This window comes from Acomys minous (genome assembly GCF_964271855.1).
Source record: "Acomys minous genome assembly, chromosome: 12".
Classification (NCBI taxonomy): domain Eukaryota; kingdom Metazoa; phylum Chordata; class Mammalia; order Rodentia; family Muridae; genus Acomys; species Acomys minous.
Genome location: NC_140493.1, coordinates 28,313,776 through 28,334,864, shown reverse-complemented (window position 1 = coordinate 28,334,864; position 21,089 = coordinate 28,313,776). Strand labels below are relative to the sequence as shown.

At 39.6% G+C, this 21,089-nt stretch overlaps 2 protein-coding genes across 10 annotated transcripts in view; one reads left to right on the top strand and one right to left on the bottom strand.

The window, feature by feature from the left end:
- The window catches only part of LOC311609705 (nonsense-mediated mRNA decay factor SMG5-like), a 111,605-nt gene that overhangs the window by 68,182 nt on the left and 22,334 nt on the right, over window positions 1-21,089 (bottom strand). For 2 of the 9 annotated variants that reach the window (XM_084803004.1, XM_084803011.1), the window contains exon 1: window positions 12,038-12,148. The exons of 6 other annotated variants lie outside the window; for them this stretch is intronic. The gene's annotated coding sequence lies outside the window, so the exon portion shown is untranslated. Of the gene's footprint in view, window positions 1-12,037; window positions 12,149-21,089 lie in introns of those variants that run through there. One more of the 9 variants, XM_084803007.1, reaches the window with a different exon arrangement.
- SYBU (syntabulin) overlaps window positions 12,139-21,089 on the top strand; it is a 106,498-nt gene continuing 97,547 nt past the window's right edge. Inside the window, exon 1 of the mRNA XM_084803016.1 lies at window positions 12,139-12,336. The gene's annotated coding sequence lies outside the window, so the exon portion shown is untranslated. The remainder of the gene's footprint in view (window positions 12,337-21,089) is intronic.

The following is a 21,089-nucleotide window of genomic DNA, read 5'->3' as shown; positions in this document are numbered from 1 at the left end:
GTAAGAAAAATAACCTCCAAGGCACTGAGGATAAAATAATAGATAATATCTAGAGCCAGTTTCCACCTCCAGTTCAGCTAGTCAGAAGTATGCTCTAGCAAAAGATTCTATCGCACGCCAGGCCTGACCACCAGTGGCAGGTTAAACCTGCTGACAGAGACAAGGCTTATAATGCCTCTCCCTGATAAAGGGCCTAAATCAGAACACATGAAGAACTGCTACAGAACACTCGTGTACACACAGAGAGAGAGAGAGAGAGAGAGAGAGAGAGAGAGAGAGAGAGAGAGAGAGAGAGAGAGCAAACTGTGTATGAACAGGAACTTCACAAGAACACATTTCCAAATAGGAAAACGGGTCCTCGTTATTATTAGTCATGACAGCAATACAAATGACAGTGTCCTGTTATCCCACAACACGCCCCGCAGAATGTCCAAAACAAAACCAAGTGTCGCCACTAAATAGCTGAACTCTCAGGTGCTGCAGATGGGAATCAAGTCAGGTCTATCAGAAGATGGATGGCAGCGTCAGCCAGCCTTGCGTCTTAGAGCTTTGCTGAAACCCAAGTGCTAGGCATTTGTGCATATAATCACCAAGTGACAGGTGAACTTGTCCATTGTACTATGAAAAGCACCCTCAGATTAAGAGAAAACAAAAACAAAAACAGCCGGGCATGGTGGTGGATGCCTCTAATCCCAGCACTCGAGGAGGCAAAGGCAGGCAGATCTCTGTGAGTTTGAGGCCAGCCTGGTCTACAAATCGAGTTCTAGGACAGCCAAGGCTACACAGAGGAACCCTGTCTCAGAATTAAAAAAAAAAAAAATAAGTTCCTCTATAGTAAAAAGTGCCAATGAATTATAGTATATTTATATGAAGGAATACTACACAGCAATGTCTGTGAGTAAACAATAGCTGCACCCTTTCACATGAATTGATTCCATGTAGCTCATATGGCAGAAGTGAGCTATGAAGACTGGCCCTTTAATGGGTCCACTCTGTGAACGAGAGAAACAAATTTCCAGCCTTTATAAGTCAAGGTAGTAGTTAATGTTGGAGAAGACTTACTGGGAGAAGGCGAACAGGAGGCCTCTGGCTGCTGGTAAAAAGTTTACGTGGGAGCTGCCTGCATGAGTTTCTCCATCCTCTAAACCTTACTTACACTTTCTTCATGTAGTCACACTTCAAAAATAGCTAACACACACCATGATAAAATAGCGCCTTTACCATCAGAATGGCTTTTTACAGCTAACAATCTGTTTTCATATATGTCGCCCTGTTAATGTTTCTGTGATACACTAGCTTGCTCACACATTAACCGAAGTTCAATATGAGGTGAGGACTGTGTTAGGTGTTAGAATACAGCAAGAACAGATTCTCTAAACCACGCCCCCATGCCCCGCCCCCCACCCCCCACCACCACGCAGCTGTAGCAGTAACACTGGCTCCTCCCCTTGTGTGCCAAACATAGTAGCTTCCCACATTCCTGTACCCTGACTAACGTCCAGGAAACAAAGATCCTCATATCATGTTTACTTTCTTCTTAGCACATTGTGCCTCAATTAAAGAAAAATATACAGATACTAGTGAAGGAAAAAGTTAAAATTCTCTTCCTGGTTCTGAATGTAACCGGCAAGATCGCGAAGGAAGCACGACTTACTTAATCCCCAGCGATTTCCTCAGCCACCTCCAAGAATTAGATACATTAAACTGACAGGCAGGAATATAGCCACACCAATCCTAAACCAACGTGTGCTTTTATTTAATTGTTTCACACATTAATACCTAATAGCTTAAGCTTATTTCTAAAGCTCAAGAAAGTTTAGCTTTTAAAATAAAAATACCACTCTGGAAAAATACAGGAAGGTTAAAATAAATATTTCTGGGAAAAAAGGTTATGCTTCCATGTGTTAAAGTACTGATTTTTATAGATGTATTAGTCTCCTTCGATCTAATGCTTAATACCACATGTGACCATTTATATCAGTGGTTGGGTTGTTTATATAAGTGACATTTTCAAAAGCATATGAATATGTTTTGTAAACCCACAGGATTTTTACCGATTCCCAATGCAGTAATTTCTGTTTGACATTTAGGTATTTCTTTCTCTTTGCCCTGTGGTGACCTTGCATTGATTTTTTTTTTAACCAGGTTTGTCCTATTCTTAACATATATGTATCTTCTACTGTAAGTTTAGAACCCCTTGAAACAAAATGGCAGTCGATAATCAGCACTCTATGAAATGACCTGCCTTAATTCGATCCTTCTACATCCTCGGCCAACCCTGGATGGAGACTGGACAGTTGTGGCCTCCCCCCAGGCCAGGCAGCTTGGAAACGCCATGCTTGGGAGGAGCATTGTTCAGGATCCTGAGGGAAAGCACACCGAGCTTTACTTTACAGTTTACAAGGACAAGGGAGATGACACTCTCCTGTCTCAGAGACATTTGAACATTACACAGTACACAATAATGGGTGGTGTGTGTGTGTGTGTGTGTGTGTGTGTGTGTGTGTGTGTGTGTGTGTCTTTGTTTACTTCTGGTTTGTTTGTTTGCCTGTTTTGTTTTTGTTTTTGTTTTTGTTTTAATAAAGAAAAAGTGAAAGAAGTCAGAGTTGGTGGGTGGGGAAATGGGGGAGGATCTGGGAGAACCTGGAGGAAGGGAAAACCATAATCATATTATATTGTATGAAAACTAAATATTTTCAATAAATAAGAACTTAGAAGAACTCGAATACCTATGCATGTGTGTCATATCAGAAGTGAAAGTAGGAACTGAAAGCTTTGGGTAACAGAAGCACTCTACCAGGAGCTGGCGTTTAAACAGATAGTAAAATCAACGGGGGGGGGGGGGGGGGTGAGGACAGGAGGGGGGAGGGGGAGGGCAGGGGGGGCAGTGGCTGTAAACTGAACGGAAATCACGTGGTTGAAGTCATCTACTCCCTTCCGGGCTTAAAGCAGGAGATCTTTATTGCTTGTCCCTCCACCCTACAGGCAGCTAGTTTACAGACTCTGGAGTGGCTCAGTGGCAGCCTCCGCCTGTGCTCAGTTGCCCCAGTCTGCTGGGACACTCTTGCAAGATCTGAGGGCCAGGGCTGAGGGCCGCTGGAGCGCGCACTCCTTCCGGTGTCACACCGGTACTTCGGTGGTAAATTCAGAGTAACAGACCCGAGCTGCCGCTGCAATCTAACTTCACTTATAATGAAGCTCATCTACGCATCCATGACTTTCTTGAGTCTTTCCCAGTTGATACAATATGGAAAGGAGACTTAGTATGGTCCACCAATTACCTTCAAGTGTTAATGTAAAGACATGTCTTTGTTTTTCTTTTTGTTGTTGTTGTTGTTGTTTGGTTTGGTTTGGTTTTAATAATTTAATTAATTTATTCAGAATTCAACTCAATTGTTATCCCATCACTTGTATCCTCCTGTTCCTCCCTCCCTCCCGCTTTCACCCTGTTGCCCTCCCCTAGGTCTATGACCCAGGGGGACCTCCTCCCTCACTATATGGTCATAGGCTATCAAGTCTCATCTTGGCAGCCTGCCTATTCTTTCTCTGAGTACCACCCGGCTTCCCAAGACATGCCTTTGTTTCCTGCTGCCTGTCATAACTTGAAGAAGTGACCAGGCGTGGTGGCTCACGCCTGTAATTCCAGCTCTCTCGGGGAGGCAGAGGCAGGCAGACCGCTATGAGTTCAAGGCCAGCCTGGTCTACAAAGAGTCCAGGACAGCCAAGGCTACACAGAGAAACCCTGTCTCAAAGGTCAAAAACAACAACAACAAAACCCAAACAAATGCTTAGTCACCAGGGTGTGGCACTATTTGAAAATACTTAGAAGGAGTACGGGGTGGAGCTTTATTGAAGTAGGGGGTGGAGCCTTATGGAAGTAGGTGTGGCTTCCTCAGATAAAGTGTGTCACTTGGGGGTGAGCTTTTGAGGTTTCAAAAGCCCAGGACAGGTCCACTGCCCCCTCTTTCCCCTCCCCTCCCTCTTTCTCCCTTCCCCTCCTCTTCCCTCCTCTACCTCTCCCTTTCTCCCCCTCAGCCTGGGAACCAGGATGACAGGACAAAGCTTTCAGCTCCAGCGCCCTGTGTGCTACCATAACAGTAATGGACTACACTTCAGAAACTGTAAGTGAGCCCCCCCCCCAGTCAAATGCTTTCGTCATAAGTGTCTCTTCACAGCAATAGAACAGCGACCAACACATTGCCTCACAAAATGGTGGCAAATTCAAATTCAGCATGGTGGTTAAAAAAAAAAAAGTGAAGAGGAACGTAACAGTGGAGAGGCAGCTGGAACACAGGCTTTAAAAGATATTTTATACTGTTATTGTTACAATACACTGTGCACAGGTTTATTTGAGTACTGGGATTTAATGCATCCTACAGCACAATACTTAAGTATAAAAAGGATTTGGATTTAAATTCCTATTGGGAAATGATCTATAACCTTTAGTTGGTAATTCTAATTAAATGAAATTCATCCTTTGTATGGACAGTATATAGCTGATATTGACTCGAAGGTTACTTAAGTGAGGAACTAAATGTAGAGGATTTACTACTTGCTGCCCAGATATCCATGGCTACTAGCATTTTTAGTGAAAGACTCATTGTCATTATAAGGTACAATATTTCAGGTAATCACTGGTTTAGCAGTGCTCAATTGCAGCCCTCAAGACGCATTTAAAAATTTGAAAATATATAAACTAAGACACACACCCCTCACCTCCAGCTTCTAATTCCGCGTCGCTGTAGCAAGGCCCAAGTATCTGTATTTACTTCAGGTTCCAGGATAATTTGGAGGCAAAACCACAATCAAGAACACATCACTGAACACTACTTTTAGATTCATTAAGGTAAGCTTTCCTTAAAAAGCATGGCAGCTGAGCTGGAGTTTGCCACCTCTGCACCTCTGCCTCCACGACCACGAGGGAATAGGAATAGTGTCCTTGTTCAAATGAGACACTATGAGAAGGCCTGGCTCGCAGCCAAGATAATCATACACAATGCAAATTTCAATGGAGGGAACCAGGCAAAGTGATCAAAAGTAACTATATATTACATAGCCCACATTTCAATCACACAAAGGAGCCAGAGGTCATGGTGTTGCCATCAGTCAGAAACCAAGATGAAAAGGAGGAGAAAAATATATATATATCAGTGACTACATGGATGTTCAGAGCAAACAGCTGATGAGTGAGAGGGAAGGCAGAGAGGAGCTGGAGGCTCCCAGAGCGGGAAGGCAAGGCAGATGGTCAGAAGCTGAGGCACAGCAGCAGGAGCCAGGTGATCTGCAAGTAAGATGAGCTGAAGAACTGGTATCAGGTACCAGCAAAAGGGAGCGCTTGGTTCCAAGGCAATCTTCCGTCCCTGATGGGAAGCTTCTTACAGGCTTCCTGCTGTAGCAGAAACCAGTCTACGCCTGTAGACAGAAGCAAGAAAGTGCATGAAAATGGAGAAGGCAAAGCCGAGGGGAGCAGGAATAGTATAAAGTCTCTCGGGAAAATATAGATACCCAACAAGACACAAAGCCACCAAAAAAAAAAAAATCATATTTATTACTCAAACTGAAGCTTACATGCAAAAAAAAAATTATGATGCATGCCCAAAGTATGTTTGCATAATGTATATTTTTAGAAGAAAATGGAAAGAGTAATTTCATTCGTGGATTCATCTATTCATTTTGATGAGATGCCAATGACTGAATTCCTTTGGTTGTCAAGCCCCACAGCAGAATCTGTAATGATCATATTGTCTAATAGAGGATAAGATTCATCCTAGTATGACGCAGGGAGTCTTAAGCAACGGGTAATACTAGGTCACCAGGAAAACTTCTCTCTGGAAGTAAAGCATTAAATAGCTCACCAGAAATAATGAGACCATAATATGATCCACTTTGGATAAGTACAATGCACAAAGGCACAATGGTGGGGTCAGAGGAGGATTTTGTGGAGAAGTAATTCAGTATGGCTTCTGTATATGTTGCACGGTAAAGAAGAATGGAACGTTCAGACTATAGAAAAAAAAAAAGAACCATAAATGGCAGGCCTTGTTAAAATGTGGGCTATTGAAGAAAAATAAGGGGTGTGAAGGCAGATGGAAAGGTGGCAGAAAGGAGGCTGGAAGGAGTAATAAGAAGTGGGTGACCATGACCAAAACATAGTGTATACAATATTATTGAGAAATAAATAAAATTCTACAATGAAAAATAAAATTTGAAAAATATATGGATGCTAAGTAGGACACACAAACTCAAGCATACACATACCATGCAAGTGACAGGAACATTTATAGTTAACAATACACTTCAGAGCATAGGACACAGACAGCAAATTCCTAAGTGGAACCTCAGTAGCACAGGAAATAGGTCCAAGGTTGACAAATGGAGTTACATGAAATTTTAAAGCTTAAATGCTGCAAAAGAAAGTATCAACAGAATAAATAGCCTATAGAAGGAGAGAGAAAAACTGTCAGCAGTACTCAAGACAGAAAGTTAATACTTGGACTTTACAAAGAACTGGAAAAATGAAACTCCAAACAAACAGAACATCCAAACAATAAAGTGGCCAATTGTTAGAACAGACAGTTCTCAAAAGAAAAACTACTAATAGCTGGTAAGCATGCTCAAAGGTGTTCAATAACTAACCTTCAAACAAATGTGGACTCAACTTATTTTAAAGATTCCATTTCATCCCAGCCAAAATGGCCATCACTAACAAAAAAAAAAAGAAAGAAAGAAAGAAAAAAGAAAAAGAATGGCAGCAAATGGCATTGAGGACATGGGAAGAGAAGAACACTTATTCACTGTGTGTAAACTTGTAAACTTTGTAACCACTGTGTAACTCAAAGTGGAAGGTCCTCCAAAAATCTAATAATAGAACTACCATATGATAGAGTTTTACCACTCCCAGGCACATACCCAAAGGGCTCCACATCCTACCACAGAGATACTTGCATAACCATGGCCAGGTATAATTTTTAGCGGAGATGAAAACTGTGCTACTTTCAGGGGCAGAAGGTTCTTTCCCAGGAATTTCAGGTAGCCTTCCACTCGGAAATAATGTGATCACATTTTAAGACACATTGATGGAATCAATTTTCAATAAGTACCTACTGTATTCAAGTGATAATAACAGAGAATATAAGAATCATCTGAATGCTTTTATATAATAATTTGGAGGAAAACACAATGCAAGGCAAGGCCTTGCAGCATTGAGGTATCAAATACTCAACATGACACAAACAACCATTACTTTCTGTGCCAGGCACTGTGCATGGTAGCAGAAACATGACACAAAACAGATATTGCCTAACAATAAGAACTCCCAAACATCCTTTTTCTTAAGTCCCTCAATTCTTAGTCTCTCTAGCAATGGGGTATCCAAATTAGTCACAAGGGAAGTGTGTTAAACTTCTAAAAATGCTGCTGGGCAGTTGTGGTGAACACCTTTAACCACAGCACTTACTCGGGAGGCAGAGCCAGGGATCTCTGTGAATTTGAGTCCAGCCTGGTCTACAGAGTGAGTTCCAGGACAGCCACAGCCACACACACACACACACACACACACACACACACACAAAAAAAAAAAAAAAAAAAAAAAAAAAATTCTAAATATGCACATTTTAAAGCCATGTCACTCACAGAGCCTTGTTTATCACAGTTTACTTTTTAAAACTCACAGCTGTCTTTGCCAGGGTCTCTTTCAAATGTTGGCATCTGTATCATCTGAAGTGTTCTTAACATCTGTGTTTCCTTATCAGTCACACTGAAAACTAAGCTGATGCTCTAACACCATACAACACTTCCTGAACAACTTTTATAACTACAGCTAATCTGTAAAATAATACCCTGATCTCTTGTGTCTATAGCTTAGAAATTTGCTACTGTGATGATTTCTTTCTCAACAGTCACCCTCAAAGGATTACTGGCTTGCAACACCTTACAGAAAATTATTAGAGACATTCATCCCAATTGGGGGAGAGTCTATTTCTCCTTTTTATAAAACTACTACACTGTCTGCATCCACCTCTTTGCCCAAAACCTCATAGTATGATCGAACGTGATGATAACAGAAAGCTGTTACAATTACACAGCAGGATCAACAATCAATGATGAAATTTCATATTCAAACACAGTTCTCAAGTATTGACCCCCAGCCTGACTGAGTCTCCTTTGAGGTCCAGCCGTCAGCTCAAAACATCCCTTGTGGTGCTTGATTATTACTTAATATATTGTATAAACAAAGAAAAACTGATCATTTCTCCTAACCCCATCCCAATTATCCCTACAATGAGGCCCCACCTAAGGAGCTGTATACCTAATCATTCAACTGTTCGGGCCAATTAGTCTGACACTTAGAGGCTAAAATGGCATTTTGCACTTTTCATTAGGGCACCAGGTTTTTGAAGGCAGGAATGCTAATTACTTTGTAATTTGCTATATTTTTAACAACTAGATGCCAAATAACAGCCACTCAATAAACACTGACTCTTCCAATTTCCATAGCACCACCCTCCTGAAAAAAAAATTGAGATTATAATTTAATTACAATACTTCTCCCTTCTTTTTCCTTCTTCCAAACCCTCCCAAAATCCCCTCCCCACTCTTTCTTCAAAATTGTGACACCACCTTTCTATTTATAGAACCGTCAACAGTATTCTTAGGTATGCTAATATGATTGCAGACAATTTGTGAATATTTTGTTTCTTTACGTATAAAATGAGACAAATTAAACAATCTATAAATTCCCTATCCATGCAAAAAAGTGTACAACTGTGTATGCCTGCAGAGTTGACTTAAACTACAGAATATTCCTTTTCCACTCAGTCTATTGTGTAATGTCCATTTGTCTCCCCCTTTATTGTTGTATCTAATAATATACATGTAGTTCCGGCTCACAGAGTACTTTCATTTCTGCTGCTTCCTTTGACCTTCACATGAAACTCTTGGAACACCATACTATTTCTACCTCACAGGTGAAGGTCTATACACTCAGAGAGGTTATATGATTTCTTCAAATTCACCATGTACCTCATTTCATTTAACAAATCTATTATTAGTAAAGCATATTAGCTAATATTTCAAATTTTTATAATCATGATGTGTGCCAGGAATTGCTTCAACTAATATTAATGTGTATATAGATAGATAGATATGTAGATATATGGCTTAAGGAATTCTAACACTATTTTTTTCAATCTTCATAAGGGTTTTTAGAAGACTCTAAGCCAACACATCTTTAAGAGGGTTTCTGCCCATTTATTTGAGTCTTGCAGTGGCAAGTCTTTATAGTCAACTTGAATGGATTTGGCATCATCTAGGAAGCAGACCTCTGGACAAGTCTGTAAGGGAGTTTCCAGAGACATTTAACTAAGGGAAGACTCACCCTGAATAAGAACATCACTTTTTCATGGTCTGGGGTGCAAGACTGAATAAAAAGGAGAAAGCAGTCTGAAAACAAATGTTCATCTCTCTGCTTGCTAGCTGCAGACACAATGTGGCCAGCCCCCTCACCTGCCTACCAGTGTGCTTTCTCTGTTTCAGTAGTATCCTCTCAAAATGTGAGCCAAATACATCCTCCCTTCTGTGAGTTTTCTTCTTGGGTATCACATCATAGCAATGAGAAAAGTCATAGCAAATAATACAAGTACTGAAAAGACCCATGAGACCAAAAGTACTCCCTTCTCAATACAAGAGTCCTGACTATTTCTCCAACTTCTACATTGCTTTGAATAAATGAGTGCCAGAAAGCTGCTGCAATGAGTAAAAATATAGAATAATTTTAAAGGCTTAACTACAAGTTAGCATGCCAGTATGGACAGAGGAAATTCCACAGACTTCCACCTCTAGGTGAAACGCTACAGGTACTCAGTTTTATCCAATCTCAAGTGGCTAGCTCTGGAAACATATACATACAAAAACACTAAATTGACTTAGTAGGGTTATATACATGTGTGTATACATACATATATATATATACACATATACATATATACATGTAATAATAATAAAGAATAATAAAGAAGAGATTATGAGTTTGGGAGAGAGAGGAAGAACAGTATAGCTACTATACCATGCATGAAACTCTCCAAAATTAAAGTTAAATAAAAGTAAATAAAGATTTAGATTCAAGTTAAGCTCCGAGTATTTGTTATATCCTCAATTACAAAAAAAAAAAATCCTTTTATACCCATGCACTATGTTGCCTAGGAATGAGGAACACAGCCCCCGTTGGTTGCCCTCTGCCATGGTTCCGCAGTATAATCAGCCCTGCGTCCACTCTGATGAAAAGCATTCCTACCACAGTTTCCCTTCGAATCTCTCCATTTCTAGTCTGCTTAAGCCTAGTCTGAATAGTCTGCCCAGGAGCTGCTCGTGAGCACATATTCACCTTCATACTTCTGCGCATCGCAGCTTACACCCCAACCCTCACACCCAACATACCACACTGTATGTTTTTAAAGTTTCAATCTTCTGTATAAGCGTTCAGTGATGTTTGCTTTCAAACGGTTGGAATCTATGTTTTAAGGGTCAAGCCGATTCACTTTACAACTAATCACCTGGATTTCTATTGTACTTTTTCCCCCCTAACTCCACAATGATGTTTAAAGGACGCACAGGCAGTTCAAGGAACACAATATCTGGTGCAGACACTCTGAAAGTGTGGGCTGTAGACAGAGGAAACCAAAATTCCAAGGGCACCGACTGGAGGAGAACCTGAGCCAAGCTAATGGAAATATGGTACAACCAGCAATTTTAACCAAAAGTCATGGTGGGAGTTCGCAGTCATCCTCTAAAAGCCAATAGAAGATTAAATTCAAAGGCCAGAACCTCAGTGGAGTGGAGTGATTGGGGCAAGGTGCATACTAGGGTCTATTAATGTCAAGATTTAAAAGGAAAGAGGGAGATGAGGGAAGGTGAGAGGTGGGCAGGGAAGGAGAAAGGGGTTTATTTAACCGGTCCATGGATAGAGCCCTAGGCACTATGATGCTATCCAGAGGGAGGCAGGTAAACCAAGACAGGAACAGCCGTCCTTGCAGAATACTCTCCCTGCAGGGGGCCCAAATGCTGAATAAAGAGTAAGCAACAACAAAACAAAACAAGAAAAGCAAGAAATCCACCCAGAAGTCTTTAGCTAGCTAGCCGTGGTGATGCCCTCGACCCCTTCTTAGCTTACAGGAGGAGGAGCATAACTTGAAAGTTTTTGATGGACTACCTGGAACTGTATTTCTGGTGGAAGCAAGCATCTTCCTACTGTTCTCTTAAGGATCTTACCTTTCCAGAAAGACAGGTAGGGAAGTTGATGCTTAGTTTTATATCTGGACTCACAAATTAAAAACATAATTTCTCTCCAGCCTCCTAAGTCTTTTCAGCATTTCCTAAAAACAGCACAAATTCTGTTTCCATTTCCCTAGATATCAAAGAAATTAATTTGTTGTTGTTGTTGCTGCTGCTGCTCCTGCTGCTGCTGCTGCTGCTGTTAACGCTATTGTCTCCTAAGAGCCAGAAAGTAAACGGCCATGCATGTCCCTAGTTCAGAAATCAGAACCTTTAGACAGATACCTTGCTTGGAAGATGTAGGCAAGGTAATTGGTGAACTTAGAAAGGGCCTGCAGCAGCGGGTTTGTCTCCAGTTGGGAGTGCTGTCTCCTTAGGTGATCCCCAGCAACCTCTGACAGTGAGAGGAATTTTTCCAAAGACAGGCTATCCTAATGGCCACCTTAGGTCCATGCTGCGGTTTCTGGGTTTTTACAGCTCCAACTCCCGGCATCAGAATACTCTTGCCCTAGGCCCCAGCCGCCCCCCAGGACTTCAGTGCCGCCCTGCAGTACACCCATCTCCCGCCCTAGATGGGGCTCCCCCAACTGGCGGGAACCGGAGGCACTGCAGTGCGACACTCTGCAAGGAGCTGAATCTGAAGCCCCGGCTTGAGATCTACACAGGCCCTGGTGACAGTGGCCTCTTGACTTTCAGTTTGTGAGCCCCAGAGCAGGACCCTGAGGGTAATCGGTCCTCTGGACGCCAGCGTCTTTGCGCCCCCACCTACCCGTGCCGAATCTCCAGTCTCCAGCGCCCGTCTCCACGTGTTCCGAAGCCCCAGGTGCCGCTGCGCTGGCTCCAGAAGGCAAGGGGCCGAGGGGCCCAGAGCGCGCGGGCTGCCGCCGCACCACGTGCGCTAACGGGACTGGCGCGGGTGGAGCGGGCCGGGTCAGGCTCCTCCACCCCCACCGCAAACCCGCTGCCACGCGCCCTGTCGCCGTCCCGCAGCAAGGGCCGGCCCAAGCCTCGCGGGCGCGCGGGGACACCTTCTGGACAGCGCTATGGACACGGTCTGCAAAGGAAACGGTAAGATGAGCGCTTTGGTGTCCTTGCCTGTGGGAACGGGAGGACAACCAATGCCTTGGGTTCAATGGGGGCAGAGGGGACCCTAGAATCACCCCTTCCATTCAAGGAGCCGACCAGGGTGTTCTGGACAAACTCAAGGAGGTCATGGGAAATTGGACACAGGGGTGTTCTCCAAAGAGGGACACCAAGGCTAAAAGTGGCTCTGCCTGATTGGTTATTGAAACGATCTGAATGAAATTTGCAACAGTCAGGTTAGTTAGGCCAGCATGTTGGCCATCAGTTTTGGGTGTCTCTTGACTAACGCTTCTCAGAAGCCAGGCTTGGAAGAAATGAAGAGAAGATTCATTCAGTAAAGAGGTGTCTCCAACAGGCCTCTGAGGGACGGATCCTTTCCAAGTCCCCAGTGTTCATGTCTGTGTTTCCTAGGTGATTTATTTTTTCCATAAAGATTATCCGAGGTGAAAAAAGATGAATCTGGATTTCGTTGCTATGCTGTTGAAGAGACAGAACATCTCATAACGGGTGGTGTCAACACCTTATAACGGGAGTGAGTTGTAGAACCAACCAAATGAAGGAGTATGCAACCTTAAACTGGCGTGAGTCCTCCTGACACCTAAAACTTCAAATGAAGAAGCCGCTCAGGGGGATACTTCTCTCCTTGTGTTTTTATCTTCTCCGGTGCAGTAGAGCCAAGCGAGAGGCTCCCCCACAGATTCTCAAAGTCCTCCTCAGTGCCTTGCTTGGTGACCACAGAGCACGGGTAACTCCACTCCCGCAAACTTGAACCCGTGCAGCTCAGAATCTGTACCCTAGATTCTGTGGCAGCAATGCCAGCCCGGTATTTAACCAGGTATATTTGAGAAAAAAAAAGAAAAGAAATCAAGCAGGTTTTCTGTGCCAGTTTTTCTCCAGTTGGCATTGAAAGAACAACACATTTGTCACTTTTGAAAGCAGCATATTACTGTAATGGAAATTTTTGTTACTTTGACAAGGGCACTATTTAAATGAAAGTACACGTACAGCACATTGTTCTATTTTAAGTTGTATTTCATTAACTTGATGGGGACCTTATAGCTATAATCCTCAAGGTAATATCTTAATAAAACCAAACAACCAGATATATTGGGCCACTCTGAAAAAATATTAGGTCCCAATTTCTTATTTGTGTGTGTGTGTGTGTGTGTGTGTGTGTGTGTGTGTGTGTACACATGCATCTGTACTTGGGTCCAAGCATCTCATGGAGTTCCTAGGGCAACTTTTAGGTGTTGGCTCTCTCCTACTTTATGGGTTTGGGTGAAGTTCAGGTTAGTAGGCTTAGAGGCAAGCAACTTTACCTGCTAGGACACCTCACAGTCCCCAGCCTTTTAATTTTATAGATGAGCAACTGAGGCTGACAGAAAAAGTCGTCACCGAAGGTGGAATAATTAACCAATGGACAGTTTCAAGCCAGCAATGCCCTAAAGTCCAGACACGGAGGCATATATTTCTGTAAGTGAGTGGTTTTACAAAGTAGTGGTGATTTGCTGAGCTTAGTCAGAACTAAAAGAGATGTGTGACTCCAAAGGCACAACATGAGGGTAAACTCTGAGATGGCAGCATTGTGCATCTTGATCATGATGGTTACACAAACCTATACACATGACAAAATGTCAGATCATCAGCACATTACACCAATACCAATGTCCTGATTCTGATGTCTTGCTATAGCTTTATAAAATATAGCTCTTGGGGAAAAAAATGGATGGAGTACCTCTTTTGTGGTACCTCTTTCTACATTCTTTGCTATTTCCTATGAATCTGTAATTATTTCACAATAAAAGCCTTTCTTTAAGATTATTTTACAAGTACATCAAATTCCAAACATTGCCTATGTTTATAAATCCAATCATCCACAAAAACGTCATTTAATATATATGTGCTCTCTTAAGTATTTACAATATACTTAAAATATTTGTTATACATGAACTAATATTTGCATTCTTCCTTACTGTTATTGTTAAGGACAAACCTTTTATCTATAAGCTATTGTACTTTCTTGTAAAATACACACTTTAAGCATTTCTACTCATGCAGTGTACTAGCATATCCCAATTTAACAGTATCTCAGTATCGTATTGTATACTAATTTCAGTGTTCTTTTTTTTTTTTTAAGAGGAAATGAGGAGCAAATAATCCTTGAAATGCTTCCTGTGTAAAATTAGCAGCCTAATGTTTTTCTTTCCTCTTTTTTTTTTTCTGTTTAAAATTAATAAGATCCTCAGTCTATAATTCTTACTCTATCTTAACAAAATATTTTCTGAGCCCCAGGCTAAATGCATAGCCACCACCTTGCAAAATTAATAGGAGGGGACATAGTGTTTTATAGAAAGAAGCTGTGCTTATAAATGCTATTCTCTTTAAGAAAAATCAGGAATGTAAATCAAATTTGAGCTTTAAGATCTATCCTTTTAATGGAATTTCTACTTTGAAGGTTGACCACCAGCAGAAGAAGCCTCACAGTATACTAATATAATCTTTTATTTTTTCGAGACAGGGTTTCCCTGGGTAGCCTTGGCTGCCCTGGACTCACTTGTTAGACCAGGCTGGCCTCAAGCTCACAGCAATCCATCTGCCTCTGCCTCCCGAGTGCTGGGATTAAAGGTGTGCGCCACCATGCCCAGCAGTAATATAATCTTAAAACAGTCCTATAGACTAAGTTCTTAGCACTGCTAAACAAGTCTCTATACAGGCTTTCTGCATAGAAAATGATCTCTAAGAATGTCAGATTTACTGGTATCCTTTATAATTGTCATGACTGCTGGATATATGCTACTGCATCTACTTAATATTATTTAAACCCACTATGTTTTTCATTAGACTTTATCTAAAGAATGGAACCAACACAATATTAGGGTTTCATAATTTTTCATCTGGTCTCGCAAAGAGCCTAGTTGTGCCCAAAGGAGTTCTGTGCTAGGACAGCCCTTACCAGCATTAGAAAGGCTCAAGGATCTTTGTATTGAAATCAACTTAGAACTCACATAATCACAGTGTATCTCCTGGCACCCAAACAGAGGCTCTCGGTACTGATACCATGTAGGGCTTCACAGATGCCTCCCTGAAGTGCATATGCCTTCCCACATGTCCCAAGATGACTGCCTATGAGCCAGATTCATTTTTCAAATGCAGTTACTTCATTTTAAAAATCAGAAAGACATTTACTTATAAAAATTGAAAGTAAAACTTTTAAAAAATCAAAGGAATTTGCTTTTAGAAATCAAAAATTTTAGCTTCACAGGCCTGGCAAGTTCTAGTAAGGGTTTCTTACAGATGATGTCTACTGCTTTTATGCTAATGGAACACTGACAAGTGAACTCAGCTCACTTGTATTGACTGTCTTAAACAAAGACATCTGAGTTTTTTGACTTATGCCCTAAACCACCTCCCAGATGTGTGAGTCCTAATCTGATCTGGAGATACAGGAATAAAAGTAAAGTGAATTAGTCATGGTCCAAGACATTTCTTTGAACAAAAGCCATCTCTAAACACCAATGTTTTCTTTCCTTAATGCTCAGAAAGCACTTTCTAAATTATCAGTTAAAATTTTAAACACAAAATATTTAAATGTCATGCACAAATATTTAAATTAAAATTTAAACATATTAAATTTTAATTTAATAATTTAAATAAATATGAATTAAATATAAAATATTTTACTATTATTAAAATAAACATATTTAAGTCTCAACCATTTTAGAAGCTCTTCCTTTTCTAGCTTTTGAAAAAGAAAAATTAGATGTTTCCTTTCTGTATTTGATTTTTTGAGGGTGTAAGAGGCACCTTTCTCTTCTCCAGAGTTCTTTAGGGATGTTCACAGTGGCACTATGATTCTGTTCTTTGGTTAAAAGATGCCACTATAAAGCCTGGCCTATCATTTGGCTGTCAAATGAACTAAGTGTTTTCATAGTGGTATCCATCCTAAGTCTTACTTACCACTTATAACCTTTGTTCTGCAGTTTTTACTTTGGAAATTCTTTCTTGTTTCCTTCAAATATAATTAAAATGATCAGTTTTTTGTTTTTTTAATATTTTGATAAGACATAGTTAAAATTTGTTTCTACTCTTGCTTGGCACTCTAAAATTAAGTCTTACTGGATCACATGTTCCTGGAACCAAAACTCTGGATTTTTTTTCAATTATTCACAGTTTTATTAGCATCAATAACATTTATTATCATAATACTTGGCTTACATATTAAACTATCTAAACATCACTCTGGTACTAGGATGAGATAGACAGTGTAAAATAATAATATCATAAGTGGTCCTCTAAGTTGAAACAGAAAAAGCAAAGACAATAAGAAGTTATCTATTTCTCAAAAAATGAATATATAAGATATGAATTTAATTTCAAAGGAGAACATTCTTTCTTATTCCCCAAAGAAAATGATGAACTTTTGATGACCCAACCAAAGACAGTTTGCTGAGTTAAAACCATAAAAATCATGTTAGGTTCAACCTACTAACAGCGCACTTCTTTCCCTGGGGCAGAGTGAAGTATTTTGTAGCATGAATGAAGAAAGGGTAGAGGGAAATATTAACCAGTCTTCTCCCTACTTTCTTGGTTTAACTCGTGCCCAGGAAAACTCAATTTGTAATTTCACACCATTAATACACATTAAACTAACTCTAAAAGGCATAGAATAATAGTCTGAGTGAGCAGGTGCTATTAAAGCTAATGACCTTTTAATGCATTTATTAAAATGATGCATGCTTTTGAAAGGGCCATTATGTTTCCATAAGATAGAAGGTGGTAGACTTATAAACTTTATGTTATTTAAATGAACATCCTTCCATATTCAGTTGGTTCTTGTCATATTAAAGAGAGAGGTGGCTACTCTAAAGTTATTTCTTTTTTCTAATTAGTTCTTTTATATTTTGAGAATATAATATAATTACATTTCTCCTTTCCATTTCCTCCCTCCAAGCCTTCCTATATGCTCTTTCTTATTCTCTTCCAAATTCATGGCCTCTTTTTCAATAGCTGTTGTTATATAAATATATGTATATGTGTGTGTATACATAAGTACAACCTGACCAGACTGTAGAATTTTACTTGTATGTACGTTTCAGGACTGATCATTCATTACTGGATAATCAAATAGGGTGCTCCTACCTGCAAAAAGATTTCTCTCACTTTCAGCAGCCTTAGTGGCCGATGATTCTTTGTGTACAGTTAAGGATTAACATGGTTACTGATGTTGTAACTGCATGTTTGGGCAGTCATGTTACTGAAACTTTACAGGTATAGCGTCTAACATTCCTAGGAGACACAATCTCACAGTAAACAACTCTCTGGCTCTTACAGTCTTTCCACACACACACACACACACCCTGCAATAATACCAGAAATTCTCTCATCTGGGTCGGCAGTGTTCCCTTCTGAAGCTAAAGACTGCATAACAAATACTAGTCACAAGAAGGCCCTCTTTTAAATTGTTGGTCAGGATTGCTCAAGAAAGCCTGCAAAATATTATAGCCTATTGATGTTGCCCTTGGTTTCCCCACACCCCCTGGGGCAGGTAAGATACATTCTATTGCTGAAGATACCATGTACTTCAGATATAGGACCCAGGGGCCCTTAAATTTAAGCTGACCTGAAAGGTCCCTGCCTGACGACTAGCTTTCATGGCACCAGACTGCATCAGGTAAGCTTCCAATGTAGGGAAGCAAATAACTGTTCTGCCCAGATATGATGTTTATGAACCACAGCAACCACCATCACAGCATGATAACCTGCAGAAAGTGTGCAATCGTGGCACACATACCCTGGAAGTAGCCAACAGCTCTCTTATTGGACTTAGAATTCACTCAACAAGAAAGAAGCCACTCCTGGTGCTAGAAACCTAGCAAGGCTAATGAAGTCATGGATCTTAAAGGAGTACTCAAAAAATGACACTAAGCCAACATAATCCTTAACTACATTTTCAATATTTGTCCTTATACCCATAGAGAAGTATAGTCCTCAACCCACATTAAGAGAACTTCTCTTTCCAACAAATGAAGACCATTACAAAAAAAACAAACAAACAAACAAAAAACCTATAACCACTTAGAATGCAAAGTTATTTAATCCAGTCCAAACTAATATGTCTACAACATAGCTCTCACATCTAAGGTTTTTATTATTAAAAAATACTTTTGTCATATAAAATACTCTGATCGTGTCTTCCTCTTTTCCATCTTTTCCCAGATCATTGCTACCTCTTCACCCATCCAACTCTTTTGTGTTTTATGGGTTTTGTTTTTATGTCTGTGTTTCTTGTGATTTTTTTTCTTCATTGCTGTATGTTTGTTTTTATTTTCCTGCTTGTTTTCTATTTTTATTTCTTAACTCTAACCTAAGGAAATGCTTCTAGTACCTCTTGTGTTGTGGTGGCTTCTGTGTTCTGTCCATGGTGCTGAACCAATCTTTCTCTTTAAGAGCACACCACACACACACACACACACACACACACACACACACACACACACACACACACACACTGTAGAAGTAAACAATGAAGAAGGGAAGAGTCATTTTCCTCATGATCAACATATATATATCTCGAGGTGATGGTGCCACACATCTTTAATCCCAGCAGAGGCAGAGACAGAGGGTATCTGAATTGAGTTTGAAGCCAGCCTGGTCTACAGAGTATGTTCTAGGACAGCCAGGGATACACAGAAAAAACCTGTCTAGAACAAAACAAAACAAAAATCACAATTAGAACTTAGAAATTCATATATTGGGCAACTTTGTAATTAGCATAGAAGATTATATGAAAACATTATTAATTTTTGTATTTGAAGAATTTGGAAAGGGAACAAAACATTTCACCTTGGTATTTTCATCTTTTTATTCTTATTTAATTCACAAAGCTGTAGTATGTCAATAACTTTGATAGTCATTGACTTCTGTTTATTTACAAGAAACTATTCAGTTTCTATTTTGAGAGGTCAATACTTTGAGCATTGTTTATACAATTTCAAACAAGACAAAGTCATACAACTTCTAGTAGTGAGACATAATATGTATTCCTTTTTATATGCCTGCATCAGAATACTTATGATCAGTTTCACATTAATTCAGTAAGACAAATAGTTCTGAGGGTTGCAAGTGATTTTAACATGTGGTGCTTGGTACCAAGAAGCCAAGAATTAATAACTGTTGTACATATACTGAAAATAAGACAATACCATAAGGGAGTACATGTCACCAAAACTTAGCATCTGAGGGACGGAGGTAGTTCGGTATTTATACTGATTTATTATCTCTATTCCCTAACTCAGTTGCTAACACATAGTGTTCTGTTCTTATTTTTTGCATAAATTAGAATCTGAATGAAAGAATAAGTACCAAAAGAATAGTTGGTGGCACTGATCATCTGACCCCAACTTACAGGTATCTCCTTTAGAGGGAACATGCACTCATCAATTGCCAAGTTAGGAATTTATATATTTTATTCTGTTTTTCTCAATGTATTAAAATATTAAGAGTAAAAAATAAAAATAAAAAATAAAATAAATAAAATAAAATATTAAGAGTAAAATTAGATGTGGTTTTATTAGTGTATATTAAATTCCACACACTTGGTGTGTTTTCTCTATACTAGTTCCTTTCACATACATACAACTATTGTCATCGTTTTCTTCATATATGGGAAGTTAGCTCACTTGCTTAAATAATCCAGCAAACACATAAGAATGAAAAGTTTTATTAAATGCCTAATAACGAGTTTTTAAACAACCATTATCCCAAAATCTCAGCCAACTTTAGCATATGAGTGCCTTTTCAATTTTTATATCACTATCAAAACTGAAGCTCTTCAAAAGTCTACCTCTCATGACCAGCTTATGACAAGTTGCTTATGCACAGGCACACTACTGTTCTAAGGTACCTAGGGTTACCATGGGAAATAGAGAAAGAAAACAATACCATGGAAAATAAGTCATGCTCAATGCCCTCAGTTAGCAATGTTTCCTGATGCTCCACTAGGGGAAGAAATCTCCAACAATGTATTCTCGCCTAGGATGGCCAGTCACAGATTGAGAAGAATCTTCTACAAAGGAAAATATTTTCTACTTTTCAATCAGACTTATATTAAACATTTGAACCCATCAGCCAATTCTAACTTACACATAAAACTAATTTACAGAAGTATCATTAATAAGCCCACCAATTATTTTTGTGGTTTCCAAGTGATTGATATTTTCATCTTTATGTTTCCTTTTTTTTTTAGAATAAAACTTGCAAATCTAGCATCTCTTTTGAGTTTGCACTGTTAATCATCACTGAACCGTGACCAGAAAACTCGCCAATTATCTTTTTATTTTACAATTTTTTAATTAAATATTTTACATATACATTTATATTGTTACACATATATACAATAAACTACCTACAGCAAGAAGAACCACGAAACAATCCGGAATTATAAAAATGTTACATTCATAGTGTTTTGGCTATTTGTGTTTGGCAGCCTTGAAGAAAGCATCTTTCCTATCTTGGTGAGTCTGAAATTCTAAATGTAAATCCATATCTAACATATCACATCATTATCAATTTAAAACATCTAACTAGACCTAAAAACAGCTTAACCCCTAAACAACTAAGCTTAATTGTAAGACTAAACTATCTGGTCTTTAACCACATCAGAGACTTGAGAAGGAATAAAATTAATTACAGGAGTGCAGGTTGGCAGCTTCCCAGATGAGAAGATGACAGAGACAGTT